This window comes from Synchiropus splendidus, chromosome 14, assembly GCF_027744825.2.
Source record: "Synchiropus splendidus isolate RoL2022-P1 chromosome 14, RoL_Sspl_1.0, whole genome shotgun sequence".
Classification (NCBI taxonomy): domain Eukaryota; kingdom Metazoa; phylum Chordata; class Actinopteri; order Syngnathiformes; family Callionymidae; genus Synchiropus; species Synchiropus splendidus.
The window spans coordinates 17,414,780-17,428,583 of NC_071347.1; the positions used below are offsets into that span (position 1 = coordinate 17,414,780).

The 13,804-nt window shown below is 41.8% G+C and overlaps 1 protein-coding gene across 8 annotated transcripts in view; it reads left to right on the top strand.

Annotated features, from left to right (window-relative positions):
* The window catches only part of magi2b (membrane associated guanylate kinase, WW and PDZ domain containing 2b), a 79,984-nt gene that overhangs the window by 23,341 nt on the left and 42,839 nt on the right, over positions 1-13,804 (top strand). The window lies entirely within an intron of this gene.

Genomic DNA, 13,804 nt, shown 5'->3' on the forward strand with positions numbered 1-13,804 from the left:
GCAAGAAGTGCAATTTTTAAAAGACCAACTATGCAAACAGAAACTCTTTAAGCTCTTTAGCATTTGAGTCATGCAAGTCACTGAGCCTTGTCTCTGTGTGTTGGTAACTTTTTCCATGTAAATGTGTTAACATCCCTGTCTCTTGTACTTTCTCCTCACCTATTCTGTACTCCCTAATCACATGAGCTCCTTCCTCAGAAACATGCATCACTCACTGCAGACATCTCTAGTAAGATTTTAAAACTTGCCTCAGATTATTAATCTTATTTTCAGGTTCATTAGTTGACTAATCTTGTCGATTATTTGTCTTCCCTGGCCGATATAGTCAGGATAGCTAGAGTCAATTTCCCAGACTAATTCCCCTCTCATTTATTTCCACCCCATTAACTGTTTTCTGAAATGAATTTCAAGTACTTTAATCTTGAATTTAACATTTATGAACATACTTCTAGGCCATATACTGTATGCTTCAGCTACTATATCTAGGCTGGTTATAGCTATCTGATTTCATTGTGACCTTCAAGCAAAAGTATCTTAACACTAGGACGATCGTTTCAATGATCAGCACTTTGCTGTGTTGGAAGCGGCGGTGAGATTATCATTTCTATTAATCTTAAAGCAAGATGAATTTGTCTTGGTGCAACCGTCACATATTACAGATAACATTTAAACAGTGTCATGAGATGTTCGCCACAACGGAAAATATTCGGTACGTTGCCATTTTAATGTACATTTTCTTGGTATAAATGCGGTGAAAAAGCTCAACTTCCTCACACTGAGTCATAGTGCCTCTTCTGGCTATAGCAAATGAAGCAAGTGATTGAGTAACAGCTATATTTCCTTGACGATTTTAATCCTCGGTGTCTTTGTTAAACAGCGTTCTGACAGTCTGTCTGTTATCAAGCACAGTTCCTGGTCCTCATCTGAAGCTTCAAGCTACACACTCATGACTTTCTCTCTTAGTGAACCCCCCTGGGGAATACCATGGTGTTCCTGAACCAGCTGAGAGATACAATCAGTCCTCCCATGTCATGGGTATACTATTCAAACTGGCACTTTAATGGGCTTCATCAGGAAAGTTAACGAGTGATGAATAATGAAAGGAGAATGAAAGCTGAATCTAAAAATGGATTAAAGGAGGAGAACAGTTCCTGTAATGACCGCAGTAGTTTCTTAACAGAAGACCAGGGCTTAACATGAAAATTATGCATAACTAATAAAGCATGTTGGATAATAAATCCCCATGCAAATCTCAAAAATGAGTTTAAATCAACCCAGCTGATGTGCCGGTGACGGACAAATGGATTGCAGCAGCTGAGAGAGTCACTGACACGGTGATGATGAATCCTCCGGGGCTTGGATCTCCATCTTGTGTCCCGTGTTGTGGCAAATCAGTCCCGGATGAGGTTTGTCATTGTTCGAGGCGGAAAATTATCAGATGAGATCCTGAGATAAATCAAAGCATGGTTACCAAGAGATAACTGTCAAAATAGCAGCAAACACGCTTCTTTGTATGGACCTTGGTAAACAGCAAAGTCAATCTGCGGCACATTCTTGAAGTGCAATCAGATATCAGAAATTACAGCACTGAACAAGCTCAGAACAAAAGAGGATTTTTGACCGCGGTGAATGAAAGAAGTGAGACTCAAAAGCTATCCACAAGTCAAGCTTCAAATACGTACTGCCTTGTAGATTTAAAGCCAGTAATCATAAACATCACACGACTTATTGCTTACTTTTTCATCTCTGCGGCTTTAAAATTCTATTTTCATTGGCTCATTTTCTGGTGTTTTCACACTGCTATCAGGTGTCCTATGATGGGTACATGCCACTGTGCTCTCTTTGGAGTTTGAATTTGAAGTGGGCGACTAACAACAGGTCCAACTGTGTGTGTATTTTTGGAATGGGATGTGAACTGTGTTGCGCTCATATTAGAACCATAATACAACATGGTGAACCTTGATGTCTTATGTGCTGCTTTAACTAAAAGTCACATGTTCTCCTGAAAACCATATGACTCGGACTTTCATGAATAATGTTTAAAAATGAGCCACATCATCAGTAGTGATCGTTTTTATTTTGTTGTAGCAGTTCCATGAAACAGAATTGACCCTGTTGTGACTCATGGAACGGATAATATGCACAAATTTATTTTTTAAATAAATCACTTCATCCTGTCTCTCAGTTCAGCTTGTGAAGCCATTTGTAATTTAAAAAAAATCACAGTGAATTTTTGACTGTTAAACCATTCAATTTAAAGATATTAGCTTAAGAACCAATTTTCTCCATGCAGCGCAGCCTCATCGCCTGCACTTCTAAGCGTGTTGGATTGGTTAGCATTGCTAATGTAGCATGACGCCCTCTACCATCCCATGTTCTTTGTTGGTTCTGCACCCCAGGGTTGGTGGTAAATCCTGGTGGGAAGTGTCCGTCTGATCTACTGTCCTCTGTTAGTTTCCGTTGTACATTACTGTAAGCTGTGTTGGTTTCAGCCTGCTCTACTCTATTCTAGTTTTCAGTGTGATAATAGTAGCTATCTTTTCTTGTAGTGGGGGACAAATGACCCTACTTTTTGCTCTGAAGTGGCCCTTTTGTGTGTCAAGCAATGGGATTATTAACACCTTTGGTTCGCTGTTTTTTAGATGATAGGTAGCATTATAAGCATATCTGTAATTGATGCATGGTATAATCAGACTCGGGAATATTGTCGTCCTGCTAACAAGCTACAGTAGCTCAGAGAAAGATCCCCTCACAGTTGGGTCACAAGCCGCAGACTTTTTAAGGTTCCCAAGTTAACCAATATGGACAGTGTACATCTCTCACTCAAGCACCGAGAATAAAGAATACAAGTTACCTTATTATAAAGCACAACAAACAAAACAAACAGCACAAAGTTATGTGACATACTGAGTTTATGGTTGTAGTGCACTTGCACAATGAGGTCAGGATGGCGCAGTCTCTGATGGAATTGCGACGGCCATGACCGACCAACCTCTAAAATGATGATGATGATAAGTTATTGATGCCTAGCATAGTTGGGAGTGAAAGTGTGGACTGCACGACCAGCTGAAAACGTGTTCTGTTGCTTGTTGTGCTGCCTTGATGAGCAGTTTTGGTAGTGAGATGTTTGACTTCTGCCCCCATAATTTCTATATAAATCTGTGGTTCTGCAATGCCACCATCTGCTGTTGCGCAAAGCAGTCTGGATAAATGAATCGATACAACAAACCCTATCGGCAGAGTGAGCCTTCTCTCGATTTTTGTGTTTTAATTCGAACCCTCTTTGACTTGTTCTTGTTGCCCTCTGGTCTACAGTGTTTTCTTGAGCGCTGACTGACAGGCAGGCTGCTGAAGGAACCGAGACTGGCTCAGATTCAACACTGCAGGTCCCTCAGCACTTTAGTTGTAGCTGGGGTGAACTGTGGTTTCATGACCAAGTTTCAATTAAATCCTCTCACTTTCCGAATGACATTCATTCTGTGTGATGTGTGTGCGCTGCGATGTTGGCGCTTTAATTAAATGTCGATCATTTAACAAAGCTGATAATAGAAGATTAGAATAGAAGAAGTTCCAACGCCAAGCGCCCTGCAGGGCGGCTTTGAATCAGAATATCTGGGTTTTCTCACATGTGATATAACTGTGGTTTACCAATCTCCTCTTGACCTAATTTCATTTCAATTTAGCCTGAAAATCTTCACTTACAGTGGTGCAGCCCGTTCTGTTCAATCACAGCAGGGTCCAGAACCAACTGCAGCTTGTGTCTTGTGGAGAGTTTATCGTATGTTTTGGACCTCTAAAAACTCAGTGTTCTCTCCAAGTCTGCAGTCTGACTAGGCTGTCAGTGCGAGTCAGTCAGGCTGACAAGCAGACGCCACTCTGCATCACAACACGCTGTCACTGCAGGACGCAGGGGGCGTGGTATCGCTCCATTGTGTGTGAGCACGCCTGTGTGTGTGTTTGTTTAATTGTGAGTCTCCTGTGCTGACTGGCACACGGGTTGGTTCTTTTATCCCAGTGGTTTCCGACTTACTACTATAGTCTTTTGTTGACTATATGTCATATAGGACATGCAATATTTTGTTTTTGTTTTTAACGTCAACAGGGAGAGTATTGGAGACTGATGTAGAACTTGAGATACGTTCAAAAGAATCTAGGACACATCCCAGTCCAGTGTATCTCTCTGTATTGTCTCGCAAACGATGAAAAAGACTAGCTGATTGTCAAGCTTGTGCTCTGTACAGTACATTATTATTGTGTTCATCACAATTTTATTTTGTGGTGAAATTTTGGGTGACACAATAAGTGACAACAACACTGTGCCGAAGTACTCTAAGATGTTTGTAGCTTTGCATCATAATTGGCAGAAAGTGTGAGCAGCTACGTGGATAAATCAAGAGCCTGCTAGCTATTGGTTTATATAGAAGATTTTTTTGAAATCCCCATGGTAGTCGAGGCAGGGAGCAGTTGTTCTCAAAGCGGCCGCCTTAACTCAAAGCGCTGCGGGAAACACGCATATGTTCATCTATAATCATAAAATGATGTGTCTTGGACACATACCTCTGCAATGTTTTTATATGTACGGGCGGACGTTAAATAATTACATGACAGATGCGTGTGTGAAGTCACCTGGGGCCGAGACTCCACGTATTTGGAATTATTGACATGACACATAAAGGATGAGCATTTTCAACCTTTAAAACAACACATTTCTGTCTGTACTTTCAATGCCTTTAGATTCCAAATGGTGAAAATCAGTCTACTTACTTTTTAGTGCAGGGGTGGCCAACCAGTCAGAGGCTAAGAGCCACATTGTTTTACTTTGTTGCTGAAAAGAGCCACATCCTACAAATATGTAAGGACAATGAATAACAGGTGAAACACATGCCATACGTTTAGTTTAGGGAATGACAAAGTTTGGTGAAGAGCTGCATGAAACTGCAAGTTATCATGCATGCAAGTTATCATCGTATTTAGCAATATGTAAATATCCAATTTAGTCTATATCAAAATACAGCTTTGTTTTAATGCAATGTAATATTTTTGCTTTGGGACAGGGGCAGCATCTTAAGTAGAGAGGCCCAGACTTTTCTCTCCCTGGAAACCTCCATGAGCTCTTCAAGGCTGAATACAGTGGCATCGACCGGGTCATTCCAGGGTCAGATGAAATGAGAGGCACATCATGTTTCCCTGCTGAAATGGTTAATTTACAAGAGATATTTCAGTAAATTTAGATAATCTGATCAATTGCAAGTTGAGGAGTCACATGATTGTAGGCCTGCTCTCTTGATGGAAATAATGAGAAAATACTGCCACATTTTTACCTCATCACTTAAGTATTAATTACTCATCTACCTGCAGTTGATGAATATAAACTCTCATTTTAGGTGACAAGTGTATTCTCTTGACTCCATGATTATGCCGGGAAAGGAAGTTCAGAAGGATAGTCTTCATCCCAAGTGTCAATTTGTATAATTTAGTTCCTCATGCTGCCTCCTGCATGTAAAGAATGCAAATTGCTTTAAATGAGTTGAGAGGAAAGTGGGCCAGGGGAGTGGGCTGACCTGTAAAACAAGAGGGAGGGTGGGGGAGTTTGGTACACAGTGAAAATGATGCATGTGGAGTGTGGACACAAGCGAAGAGCTCTGGTGAGGAGATGGAAGCAGATCGGCGGGGGAGCCGAAGAATGTGGAGAAAAGATTGGAAACAACAGAAGCAGCTGATGGGCTTCAGGAGAGGCGGGGAGGGTGGACATGCAGAGGTGAGGGGCGCCGAGGCCGATATTGAGGGAGGCTCGTAAGTCTTTCCCGGGAGAATCATATCTTCTTCTGCGCTCTGCTCAGAGGAATCAGTAAAAGGCTCTATAAATAGCAGCAAGAGTGAGCAGCACGTTTCTCCACTCAGATGGCCTATAAATACATGCAGCTTCTGTCACTTTGCATCTGCTGCTCTGGAATTACGCAGCCCTGCAGCTTCACTGCCCAGGCTGAGAGACCACCTCTGGAGACTAGCTGGAGAGGATGAAGATGTTCCTTAAGATGCTGTGGATGATAAAATTAGCCAGGACAGATAGAGGAGCTAGCAAATGATGGCCATCCTGATAACGTGGGTCTGACCTCCTCCTAGATCATCGTTGGCTGCTTACATTGTGAAACTCACTTTATGTTGTAGTTTTTTTCAGTAACACATATTTTAAAGGTCATGGATTTATTATTATTATTACTTAATTTATATCTTTCCTTTTCTAATAGAATATAAACATCACAGTGGAAAAGGGTGTTACACATATTTTACATTTCTACTGCCATCCATCTTTTCGGTAACCATCTGCACCCACAGCTTTGCAGACCCGTCCGGTGAGCAGTACAGTTTTAATCATGGTGAATCTTCTGTTTAAGAAGAGTGAATAAAGTTTAAGTCAAGTGAGGACGCCTTTGCTGACTGGAGTGCTTTGATGCAAGCGTTGTCTTGCATATAAATCGTGGTCTTTTTTTCCGTACCACCACTTAATCAAGGTGTCCTCTAAAGCTGGCAGTAGTTCTGCGAGTGGATTTTAAGTCCACTGCCAACCTGATAACGTCCAACACGAGCTCATCTTGAGTGATACCGACCCATTCCAGCTTGTCCCTTTAGATAATTCTTACTTCATGAATCCATACAATTTCGGGGCACATTTTTTCAACTTTTGTGTCTGTGTCTGAGCCTCTTGACCCTTTGCAACAAAACATTTAATAGCTCTGTGATCATGACCTAACTATTCCATGTGTCAGCCCTTTGGAATATTCCTGTCTTCTCAGAATCAGCCAATTTTTTTCAGCCCCTTTTGTCCTAATGAAATGATCATCCTAATATCGAAGCACACATTCATAAGCAGTGTTGATCATTGTGCACTGCAACCTCCCTCTGAATGTCCAATTATGATACATCAACAGATGACGTGTTCATATATTCATAGGTCTATTAATCTGGTGAACTGTCAGTAGGTTTCACTCATCTATTTGGGAACGTTTCCACGTCACTCCGAGACATGTTTGTTTTATCCACTCACACTTACTCTGGCAGCTCGCAGGCATTTCAACAGTTTTTCACATCGAAAACTGACGACACCCACAGCGCCAGCGTGACGTGTCAGGCTCCCAAATTTGATGAGCTGGAAATGAGGAGGAATTGTTTTTGAAGTGCATTTGTCTTGACACTAATGTTGAAGTCGTGATGAAGATGTATTGCCGCACTACAACAACAGTTTGGCTGTGAAGTGCTACTTCAATGTATGTTTTTCTCAAGTGTGACATTGGTTATTCTGTTTGTGTGTTTTTATTTGATCGGCTCAGCTGATGAATAATGTGTTACATGTGCAGCGGAAGCTGTGCTGGCCTGTATATGTGTGAGCGAGTGGGATGGAGACATACATCGCTCTCCTGGGACTCTCTCCGTAAAGGGGTGATTTGCCTGCTGGCTTCTAGCTAAAGAACCAGCTGACACGCTTTGATGTGGTTCTCTGCTCCCTGCAGTTTGATTGGCGTGCTGGATTAATGTAGTGCACACATGAAAGCATCTGTAAACCAGCGTTTTATGAAATGAAATGGCAAATATTGAAGCTAGTTAATTAATTAGTCAGTGTGCCAATCACACCTTAGGTTTCTTTGTGAACAGTCGTCAGCTCACGTATGTTACACTCCTCAAAATGGTGATGACTGGAACAAGTTAATTGGGTCTGGGTTTGCATAATTGTGTTGTATTGTATTATAATTTCATATATTTAAACGTATATTTTATATAGGGGCTGAATGAAAAAAGGTGTATTATTATTATTAATAATAATATTTCAAGTAGTAGTAGTTGTAGTAGTGGTACTAGTAGGTGTGAAACAGCATTCCATACAACAAAGCGCATATATCTCAGTTACTGATTTCTAAGTATTATTTCCAAGGAAGTTTGTAGTCTTCATGTTATTCACTGGTGAAATCATAGGCCATGGGTCAAGGGTGTGTTGGAAGCCTTCAGTTCTATTCCAAGGGGTGCTGGGTGAAGATCCATTCGTCTGGCACAGTTCATCGTAGGCCAAGTGTAAGGGGGTTGTCATATTCTCCATTGGGTCTCTGATCCTTCCTTCCAATCATGGCGACGGCCTTCTTCATCGGGCCTCTGTTCTCTGCAGTCCTTTTGCTTCCCCCCCATGGACGCCACTCTGACAAAGATTATGCTGGTGACTATGTAAGAGTCTCCTGAGAAGGACCTCGACTGCCTTCAGAAGAACAGTCTGAGTAGTCAGTCTGGCTTGAAATCTCAAGTGTACACTGTGAAAAGGAACAGTGGCCCCAGTATTTCTCGCTATCACCCGTCAGAGCAGACGGTGGTCTCTGTGCTCGATAGTTTATTGGCGTCGTAACAAGCTACGGTGCAACTCTATCAAGAAAGGATTCTTATTTAAGCCCTCTGACGAGAATGTGGCCAGTTACGTTTCTCGAAACAAGGGTTTTGAAAAGTCAGTCGATACTGAAGCGTTTAGCGCCTGTCGTGTTTATTTGCACCGGCTCTGATGAGGAGTTAAGTGAGGTTGGCCTTGTTGTCACCTTAGAAGACAATGGCGCTCACTGTATAGCGCACTCACTACACACTGCCGTGCACACGCTGAATGAAACACAGTGTGTGTGTGTCACCACGACCCGCGCCGCCCTCCTGTGGCTGTCAGCTCTGCAGACTAATAAAGGTGCTTTTCAGCATCTCGGGGCTGATCTGCATCACTACAGGAGACACCACAGTACACTGGCAATTTCTCAATGTCACTCCTGCACCAATGACGTCCAACAATGACCCACTGAGCAACAAATTCGTCTCTCCATCACACACAACGCCTGACAGACACATCATGGGAGAAACTGAGGAACTAATGAAGACATCTTTTTAATCAACTCCTTCATGTTTTTCGGGAGTTGGCTGATTCCTTTCGAGGGAGGATTGTTCAGCTACACAAGTAGAAGGGCAAGAGATGGATATTTTACCTTATTTCCAGATTGAAGAAAACCAGGATTCAGGAGAATCTGACTGACTTTCAATGAATGATTGTCATATTTATACTTATACTAATTGAGGCATAGTTGTGTCATGTCCAGCCCCATTTTAGCTCTTGTGTTTTGCCTTGTTTGGCATGTATTTCCACTTACTGTATGTTTACTGGACTTTCAAACATTCATAAATGATCAATAAAGGATGCTACGGCGTAATTTTAAATTAAAATCTAATTCAAGTTAGTGCCACAATCACTTCGGTTATGAAGAAGAATAAGATAAATGTTAATGGTTTCTCCCTCCGTTTTTCTTAACACACAGAAAATGTGCCTCGGTTTTTTTTGCAGATGATGTACTTACACCCCTGCAGCTAGCCGACAGCTTTGCAGAAGGTTTTAATATTTACAAAGTGTCCAACATCAAAAACCGTTAGCAGCACCTTCTGGGAGCGAGATGTGGAGTCATGCCAGCGTGAGCAGGCTGGTTTAGTCTAGCTGCTTCAGTCTCATGTTGAACAACGGATACATTCCACTGACACCAGACTAGAGGAAGAGCGCCCCCCTCTGATTTGAATCCAAACCCAAAAACCATTCAGCTGTGAGTGACGGCTCACATGAGGCTCGGGGAGATGCATCTTCTGGTTTGTCTTGACAGGAACATTTTTACTCCGTTGTTTGCTTTATATTTGCCTCACCTCTGCGGCGATTCTGTTTTTCTACCGGCCCATGTTTCACACCACAATGGTTTTCAACAGACGCCTCGGGGAGGATGAGGCGGTTGAGCTTACTTGTAGAACTTCTCAGCCAAAAAGTGGTGTCTGAATGCTTTCACGGATGGTGGGGATCCCATCATTTGCTAAATGGGGAAAAAAATCTGTGGCATTTTTAACACAAAACCTGTGCTAACATGTGCTTCAAGCAGCTGGTCCAACTATCCTCATGGAATCTCACGCAAATACAACAGATTGTAATGGAAATATTTTGGGATCTAAAGAGCATTGTGTTTCATTTTAAGTAACTTCTCTCTGCATCGATGGGCAGTGTCCATGTTCTGAGGTTATTCTTCGTGATCCAATCATTTATATCTGTGGTCTAATACAATTTCGCTCTAATATGAGTATGAGATTTTTAATTTTTTAATTGTCTGTATGTTTAGATAAATTAAAAATGTTTTGCATTTTTAATTTAACTAACAAACTAGAAGTGCACTGGGTCAGCCACATCCACACTGTGATTTTTCACCCGATGTTTTGCCATCCTCTGGTTTTATCTACATAATTCGAGTGCATAACTCGGCCCTGGTGTATATATAAGTCAGACCAATACTTTCTCACTCCCATAGTGTCATATACTGTTGGGAAAGTTGTCATTTGCGTCCTATACTGATGGAAAACAATAGAAAAATATAACAGTCACCCTCCGCAGCCTGTGGACAATGGCTAATTCTAAGCAAGTTATTCTTTTTGAGAAACCTCTACACGGCTCCGCCACTGCACTGCTTCCTGAATCGGTGGAAATTGGTGCTTAGCACATTAACCCTGACATTTTCACCGAGTTATGTCTGTTCTACAGTTATTCACTTCAACGAACAAACAAACAGAGCCCAAATACGTATCCTCTGCCATCACGGGTCTGGCAACAGATTATATTATGCTTATTCTCTGGCAGTTTTTATAAACTGACCAATTGTTGTCACATCACCCATTATCACAGAGGTTACAGCATATTTTGTTAACTTTAAATATTCTATTGCTTTTTTAAACATGCATTTCCTTCCCCACAGCTCTCGGCTGCCTCCACCAAGAATATAAACCCAAACTGTAAAAGTCACTGTGTGCACTACTGCGATGTCATCCACCCATATCTTTAAAAACCCATCGTCTTAAAACCCTCCGTAATCACTCTGTGGTGGCCGAGTGAAAGCTCAGTGTGGTGAAACTGTAGCTGTAATTGATTGATGAAGTGTGAAGCAGTGAGAAGCACAGACCAGCAGTTCTGTGAACCTACCGGACCTCAGACTCTGTCGCCGGTGAAAAGGCTGCACATGCAAAACGCTCCTCCGTCATTTCTGGCTGAAGCATTATTTTGGTGCAGCTTGTTACCATGGCGAGGCTGTCGAGTTAGCAGACACTGCTGTCACTGTGTTACCATGTTGCATCTGTAGCGGTGGCTTTGTAGTGTAAATAGTTTGTGCGTGCTTGCCTGTGTATGTGTGTCGACCTGCTGTCTCACTTCACATCTGCCAGCCAAACAGAGATTGGGGGGTTTGGGGGGAACGTTGAAAGTGAAAGGAATGAGAGAGTGAGAGACAAAGCTTGAGGGGGAGACAAAAGAAGGCAGGTTGATAAAGAGGAAGGGGATTATAAAGCGGACAGGCTGTTATGTGGAGAGAGAGAGAAAAGCAACTGAGGAATAAGTGGATTAAAGAGTGCAGGGGTAAATTGGAAGGGAAGGAAGAAAAGAGGGAGGACAATGAAAAACACTATTCGGGAAGACGTTCCAAATCCAAATTCGACAGTAAATAAATCCTACATCAACAAATTTTGAGTAAAAAGCAGCTCTCTCATGCAAGTATGGGCAGTAGTTTGCTGCTTAACTGAGGCTTAAGTCTGAAGGTAGATCTTTCTATCTGCCTGTGCAAAACTCTCTTGCACAGGCACAATACCAACAGTTAGGAACTGTATAACAACCGTTATCATTCTGTGATTTCTGTCTGAACGCAAACAGATCTACACGAGAGTTTTAAAACAAACTGTCAGGCTTCTTTGTAATGTGGAAGGAAACTAGGAAAACCACACCTCACACAAGACAGCAGGAGTCTGTGAAAGTTATCATTGGTATTGATGGTTCTGCCCGCCAGCCTCAAGCATAAAATAAACAAGTCCGATGGTCAATATTTCAGTTTCATTTTTCCTCATCACCATGTTTATCAGTAACAGTTTGCTTTTGCACAACCGGACTCGTCGCTTCCATGTGCATGACGTCGCTGCAGCACTTTCAGTTGTCAAAACCAATTAGAAAATGAAAATACTCTGTCAATTGGAAAACTAATCAGATGGCTGTTGCCATAATAAAGGGAGGCAGAGGCTGCGGCCAAGTTAAGTGCATTAATTCATGTTGTCTTTTTCTTCAGTGAAGCCAACATCTACACAGTTTGTGTCAAATCATTCTTTTGTTTATTGTTACTCTCTAACGGGAGGCAATGCTGGTGACTTATGTGTGAGCCTTTGTCACTTCACATCCCTATATCATCATCATATATTTACCTCAGTATGTTCTAACAAGCCTACTGGCTGCCCCTTAAAAATAGCAAGCAACTACTCATATGATCCGTCAAACTCTATCACTCACTGAACACAGTCATGGGTCAAATAAAATGTGTGTTTATTGAAGTTTAATGTCTGTTTATAAATTCACCCGCAGTCATGTCATAGCAGCATGTTTCAGTATAGAATTTTTCTTGAGTGCTACATGAGATATTTTTATGCTATATAAAAATATTTTCCACAAACACCAAGAATACTTCCACAAGCATTTCCAGGTGATAATACCTCAATCTCTACTTGCCTAACCGTCACCTTCTCATGTAAGTCTCTCCTCTCTCCTCAACCACTGATGTCACTGTTCCTCCAGCAGCTCAGAGGCTACTTAACACTCTCCGTATCTGAATCCATCACTGCCGGGTACACAGGTGTGAGTGCAGTCTGTGTTTGGCAACATGTGTGCTTGTAACTCTAAAAGCTGGTGATGTGCCCACTGTGCCAGCAGTAATCCCATCATCGAGCGGATCACAACTCAGCACGACACCGCAAATCCTCAGCACCACAGGTGGAAGCGTGTGGACCAGAAGCTCTCACACATACCCACTTGAGTCGATTATGACCAGGACTCCTACCAATTCTAAGATGATGTGGTCTTAAATGTGTATACCACTGATGCTGAATCCAAACTAAACTGAAGCTTAGTCATTTACCTACAATGTGTTATTACTCAACACCAGGTATTTTTAAATCCAGTGCTTCTTTAGAGTAAGCTATCCACCTTCTTCTACAGGAATTAAATCTTTGCGAGACTAAAGAATGAAACTTATGGTGACTCTTTACACTGACCACAATCTTTTCAAGGTCTAAATAAGGCAATACTTACTTAAGAGACTATTATACTGTACTGGTTAGGATCACAGCTTATACAAATCCTACTAAGAATTGTGTTAAAACAAGATCAGAATCACGATGACATTTCAACTGTAGACTTCGAACAAACTCTCAGTAGGAAACAAAGAAAGACATCTCACTTTGCTCATTTTTTGTGTTGGGTTTTGTTTCAGAACACATCTAACTCATGAAGAAATTGTTTCACATATTTATGGTGTCCTTAGGCAATATCGATATGTTTTCTCAGGTTCAGTTACATTTGTCATCTAGAGTTGGCAACAGCTCATTTTGTCTTCCCCAGTTAACTGTCACCTCACAAGAAATACATAGCCTGAAAGGAACATTACATCATACACATTGTGCCACATTGCAGGCAAGTCACGGCCAGCCGACTTCCTCTGAACGCCAGTATTGATCTCCAAGATCAGAATGAAATTATTCTGCTGCCTACACCAGAGTGGACTGAGCCTTCTGGAATACTGATGGCCTTCGTCTCAGAGACATCTTGGATGTGAGCTAGAAATAGCAAGTGCCTAATGTGGCTTGGCAATGAGCTGATAACAAAACTTTCCTCCTTACGTTTACACATTCAAGCGGCCATTAAGCACACCGGCTGTCTCGCGCTCTCACGTAAGCTTATTGTAGT